We start from the raw sequence: 6,530 nt of genomic DNA, 5'->3' as shown, positions 1-6,530 counted from the left end.
CCTCCAATCTCCAATCGCTGAGTCAACTCAGCCTTGCTTGTAAACACAAGTGAGTAGGGGATTAGGTTTCAGATAAGCAACTGGCAGGGAAATAAAGGGAAGAGGAGGAATAGATTATAGATAAAAAGAACCCCCAGCATGCAATTCTTTGGCACGACTACTAAAGGGCCAGTGCTTCTTAAGTATGTGATAACTCCAAATCATAACAGCAGAAAAAGTTTTGAAAGTTTTGAATGCAGGATTAGCATCTTTATCACTTAATACACTCAGACCAGTTGCTGTTGAAATTTGATTTTTATGGTGATGATACCGCTTTAAGAGTATAAGAAGGGCAGCAATGTAAATATTCCCCTTGAAAATCAATAGGTGAACTTTGATTGGCTGTTGTAGGTTCCACCCACTTTTCTGAATACTAACCACTTGAGGACCGTAGGCTTACATCCCCCTAGCAGGGACCAGGTTATCATTTTTACAATTCAGGCCACTGCAGCTTTAAGGGCTCCCTGCAGGGCCGTAAAACTCAGCACACAAGTGATTCCCTCCCCCCTTTCTGCCCACCAACAGAGCTTTCTGTTGGTGGGCTCTGATCGCTACTGCCCTGTTTGTTTGTTTTTTATTTTTTTATTTTCAACAAATTTGTCTTTTTTTATTCCCAGCCCTCCATCCCCCCGTCAGCCAATCACTGCAATCGGCTGACATAGGCATCAGCCTATGACAGCCGATCGCTCCTGCTCCTCTGTAGGGGACAGCTGAGTAACACACTGTCTCCGGCTGCCTTAGATTGCAGCCCTGTACATTGTAAATATACGGTTTTGCCGCCTAACACTCCGATGCGGAGCTCCATCAATGAAGTGGAGATGCACACGCATAGGCACGCCCAATCTCCTGCAAAACCCCGCCCCAAGACTTCATGCCAAATGGCGTTGAGTGGTCGTGGGGCTGCCGCTGTTTTCATGCCTATCAGCATGGAGCAGTCAGGAAAAGGTTAATCCCAGTCACCCAGTGGCCAACTGCGTCAAGTTTGAGGACCCTGGCATTAACAGTGCAAGAATGGCTGCAGTTTATATTTTCCCATGCAAAAATTGTAGTTGTTGGCTCCACCCACTTTTTCTGACCTTAACCTACAGTCACTTTATGACCAGTTTATGAGCTTTGGGGTCCTTGATATCAATCATTTCGATATTCCCATAGAAATTAAACAAATCTGATTGGCTGTTTGTGGCTCCACCCCCTTTCCACAATTTAAGCCCCAGTCACACAGTGACCGACTGTACCACGTTTGAGGCATTTGCTATTAACTGTGTAAAAATGCAGCAATTTAAATATTCCCCTTGAAAATCAAAAGGTGAATTTTTATTGGCTGTTGTAGGCTCCACCCACCTTCCAAAATCTTAATCTGTCACCCAATGACCAACTGTGCAAAGTTTGAGAACCCTGCCATTAACGGTGTAAGAATGGCTGCAGTTTATATTTTCCCAGTAAAAGTTGTTTTGGCACCGCCCACTTTTTGTAACCTTGACACGCAGTCACTCAATGACCAAGTCTGTGAGCTTTCAGGTTCCTGGCATCAAAAATGTGTGAATAGAAGCAGTTTATCCACCAAAGAAATCTGATTGGCTGTTTCTGGCTCTGCCCCTTTAGTGAATTTAGACTCCAGTCACCCAAAGACCATCTGTACAAAGTTTGAAACCATTAACAGTGTAAGAATGACAGCCGTTTCAATATTCCCATTGAAAATCAATAGGTGAATTTTGATTGGCTGTTATAAGCTCCACCCACTTTCCAGAATATTAATCCCAATTATTCAGTGACCAAGTGTGCCAGTTTTAAAACCCTGCGATTAACAGTCTAAGAATTGCAGCAGTTTACATGTTTCATTTGAAAATGAATGGCTGAAATTTGATTGGCTGTTTAATGCTCCGCCCACTTTTCCTGGATTTGTAACCTCGGTCCCCAAGTGGCCAACTGTGCCAAGTGTGGAGACTCTGGCTTGATTATTATGAGAATAGCAGACTTTTACATTTTTTCCATTGACATGAATGGGTGAAATCTGATTTGCTGTTTGTAGCTCCGCCCAGGTGTGCAGGGGGGCTGCGAGACCCCCAGAACATATCATCCCAGGTAGTAAGGGATCTGTATTCCGGGTTTAGTTTAAACCGCCAAGCCGTTTTTGAGTGATCGCGGCGCATACATACATACACACATACATCCGATTTTATATATATATAGATAAGTTTAGTGCAAAAACATAACTTAATGCATTTTTATTTTATTAGGAACAAAAACTATAGGGCTCGATTTTTTTTTAAGAACTGCTTGTAAAAAGTTTAATGTGTGGTAAATTCCATCATGTAGAACAAAAACAAAAAAACATTTTAGTGTTCATTGAGATTTTCACACATGCGGTAATAGTTTGGTAAATTATTAAATAACTTCATGACAATTCACAAAGATTTTTTACCTCATGAGGTATTTCATTTGGTAGCTTAAAGGACTTACGAGGCCAAGAGGAGTAAAATAAGTTAATTACTTGCATGGTCGTTTCAGGCACGGAGGACGCCGTCCGCGCCCTCCGTGCCGCTCCGCCGGGCCCCTCCGCTCATTATCCCCCCGGGCCGGCTCCCGACCCCACGGTCCGGGTCGGGCTCTCCTGCCTCTTCAAAGATGGCCGCTTCCTCTGGCCGTGGCTGCACAGTCCGCCTGGCCGCGAGTGCGGCTGCGCAGCCCTAGGACCAACCCCTCCAATCCACGCTACGTAGCGTGGATCGGGGGGGTTGGCCCTAGAGCTGCGCAGCCGCACTCGTGGCCAGGCGGACTGTGCAGCCGCGGCCACAGGAAGCGGCCATCTTTAAAGAGGCAGGAGAGCCCGACCCGGGCGCCGTGGGGCCGAGAGCCGGCCCTTAGGGATAATGAGCGGGGGGATCCGGCGGAGCGGCACAGAGGACGCGGACGGCGTCCTCCGTGCCTGAAACGACCATGCAAGTAATTAACTTCTTTTACTCCTCTTGGCCTCGTAAGTCCTTTAAAGGGAATCCGAGGTGAGAGTGAAAAGGAGGCTGCCATATTTATTTCCTTTTAAACAGTGCAAGTTTCATGGCCGTCCCACTGTTCTTTTGTCTCTATACTTTTAGCCATAGACTGTGAACAAGCATGATGCAGATCAAGTGCTCTGAGTGAAGTCTGACTGGATTAGCTGCATGCTTGTTTCAGGTGTGTGACTCAAGCAGTGCTGTTCTTTTAGTATCCTTAATGTCAGGCACCTGATATTGTTTAAAAGGGAATTAATATGGCAGCCTCCATATCCCTCTCACCTCAAGTTCACTTTAAAAAGAAACTCAGTATTTTATTTGGTATTTGATGGATTATTGCAGTGTAGGAAAAATGGAAGCCAGATCTAGTACAGATAGCTTTTTAATAACATTTACAAACAAAGAGCAAGGCAAGCTGCATACAAGTAACATAAAATATGTATCAGTTCAAAACCATAAGCATCTTATTAACCATTTTTATTATCATTAATTTATATAGCAACAGCATCTTCCATGGTGCTGTACAAAAAATACAATTTGTACCAATACAATATAAACAATACGACAATTAACAATCAGGGGCTTTCTAGGATCCTAAGAGATCCGGGGCACTTTTGAGCACTCCAGCTGGAAAATGGGTGTGGCCATACAACAGAATGTGGGAGTGGTCATGGGTGGAGCAAAATTTACATAAACTTAACAATGGTCTAAGTAGGCCTGCCCAGCAAAATGTTGGATTAAGCCCCCTCTCTATTAAAGTGGAATATAACCCTGCATTTCAACTTTGCTCTAAAACATTATTTACAGCATATTATATGCAAAAAGCCTTTTTTTTTTACTAGACCAGCATTGGAAGGGTTAAACACAGAGGTTTAAAGTTCCGTGGAGAGATATGCAGAAGTTCAGATTGTTACATTTTATTTAGTTAAATGTATCTATTGAGAAATGTTACACACTCTTTGGCTGTCCTCCAGCTCCTTCTCAGTCAGAGAGAGTGAGTCACATTCAACCATTAGATACATTTATGTAAACAAAATGTATCTATGTCAGCTTTGGATGCGTCTGCAGAAATCTCCAGGAATTTTAAAGCTCTGTGTAACCCTTCCAATGCTGGTCTAGTAAAAAAAAATGCTGGTTGCATATAATATACTGTAAATAATGTTTTAGAGCAAAGTTGCAATGCAGGGTTATATTCCGCTTTAATCCCCAAAAAATGCAGCATATCACATAAATAGGCAGTGAGAATCAGATGCTAGGAGATCTAGCGCCTGATTCATTCTCAGACTCTAGGGAGAGAAGCCTAGAAGAGAAGATGTCTGCAGAATCTGGAGACCAAGCGGTCGGAGATGAATACTGCTGCCCACTGCCTGACTCTGCCTGGGGGACATCCGGGGCCCCCAGAATAGATCAGTGGGAGGTGCCATTGATCTTTGGGGTATCAACACCACTGTTAACAATACACGACAATGGTGGATTACAGATGATTCAACAAAGCAACTACAGATTTTACATAGGGAAGGAAATTATGTACATACATTACACAGCACTGAGAGACACAGATTAAAGAGAGTCCTGGCCAATCAGCCTTCAGGTGGCCATATACTGTGCTAAACAGTGAAATCAATCTATTTTCAACTTTCCCGATAAAAATGATCAATTGTATAAGAAATTGAAAAGATTTTTTTTCAAATGAAAACATTGATTTTTCAGTTTTATTTTTTATCTAATCAGATGTGTTGAAAAACTCAGATAGAAGAATATAAAAACTGAAAGTTTTATTTAAAGTGTATTGTATATTGTTTTGTTTTTTCTGATTATTGGATCAAGTGGCAGAATCTCTGGTCAATAAAAATAAAAATTGAATTGTGTATGGCCACTTTTACATTCTAAAGGGTATTTTTTTTACTACACAGTAATATTGTGGATTTGAGTTTTACAATGCATGTGAAAATACGGGAAAAAGTTTTCATTAACTTTCTTACTTTCCTGAAAATTTTGATAAACTTTCTCTTTTCTCTAGTCTTTTATCTCCTTTTAAACACCCTCCTGTAACTTCAGGAATGATTGTTCGTTAGTTACCGCCAACTCCAGGCTGGAGATAAAATACCAAACCTATTTCTTGTTGTACCGCTTGTGTTATCTTTTGTGAATGGACATTTGCAAGTTATTTACCTCACAAGTTTGTTATTTACCTCACTAGTTGGTAATTTACCTCACTGGTCGGTAATTTTAGTTTTCACAGACTTTACGAAATTTACTTTCGACAAAATGTTTGGTGAAATCAGTTATTTTCTGCTTTACCTCATGCGGTAATGCTTTGTGAATCAAGCTAATTGTATAGTACTTTTTTAAGTTGATTATTAAATTTGATGCATTAAAATGTTTAAAATTTTACAAATTGATGTTTCATTTTTTTTTCCCACAACCTTGAGCTCTTGTCTTTCTCAACACCTCTGTAACCTTTACTCACATTACTCTTTTTTACCATTTCTCTAACCTCAAGTTAGGAGTTACACATCATCACAGCTCATTAACTCCCCATGGCTTCCAATCTACTGCAGAATAAGAATCAAGGCACTGATCACTATTTTGTTGAATGTATTTATGTATTTTTTACGAACTTATGGATTAATAAAGTATTTTGTATTTTCATGCACCCAAGAACCAATTTCTTCTGTTATTTTTCATTGCATATTTTTGTTGGCATGGTGCATGGGAATGTATTTTATATGTGCAATACAATACCTGGGCTTTACATAATTATATTTACTATTTGTCCGCCACCTCTCTCATATTTGAAGTTGTGGTTTGTAAGATTCAAGACACTGTTCCTGGCCTACAGTTCCTTTCATAAGACTTGCCCAACCTACGTTTCTGGACTTGTTTACAGGTACACACTGGGCTGCCCTCTGCGATCCTTCAATAACCTACACACTGCTGACTTTGTGGCGACTTGGCGGTGGATGGGGCACGTCCGGCACAACCCGACATGGTTAGTGTGCTAGGCCCCACTGCCTTGCATTGCTGTTGTGTTACCCTGCAGTAAAACAGGGTAACACAAGGCAGGTTTACAATGTAAGACCTCAAGCTCCCAGCATGTATAAGATTGATATTATAGGATTGATATTTCTTTTTTTACTTATTTTTTTGTACTTTTTTAATTCCCAGGTGCTGAAAAGTTATTTTTAGATAACATGAAAAGTTATTTCCTGTGAGAAAACTTAGGAGAAAAGTTGATTAGATAAAGGCCATTGGCCCATATTCAATTCACTTTTTCTGCTAAGTTCTCCCCAAGATAATGTTTTCATCCCTTATTACTAAAATGCCCTTTAAGCCAACAGCAAGCAATAAAATAATATAATAATTTTGACAATACTTTTTTCAACTATTTTTTTGGTACTTTTTAAAAAGTTTTTAAACTGAAGTTGAAAAATTATCTTCTAGCAGAAAACATAGGAGAATAAGTAAATAATGCCATTGTATTATGCTGCATACACACTT

This window comes from Hyperolius riggenbachi, chromosome 8 (genome assembly GCF_040937935.1).
Source record: "Hyperolius riggenbachi isolate aHypRig1 chromosome 8, aHypRig1.pri, whole genome shotgun sequence".
Lineage (NCBI taxonomy): Eukaryota > Metazoa > Chordata > Amphibia > Anura > Hyperoliidae > Hyperolius > Hyperolius riggenbachi.
This window is presented reverse-complemented; position numbering follows the sequence as displayed.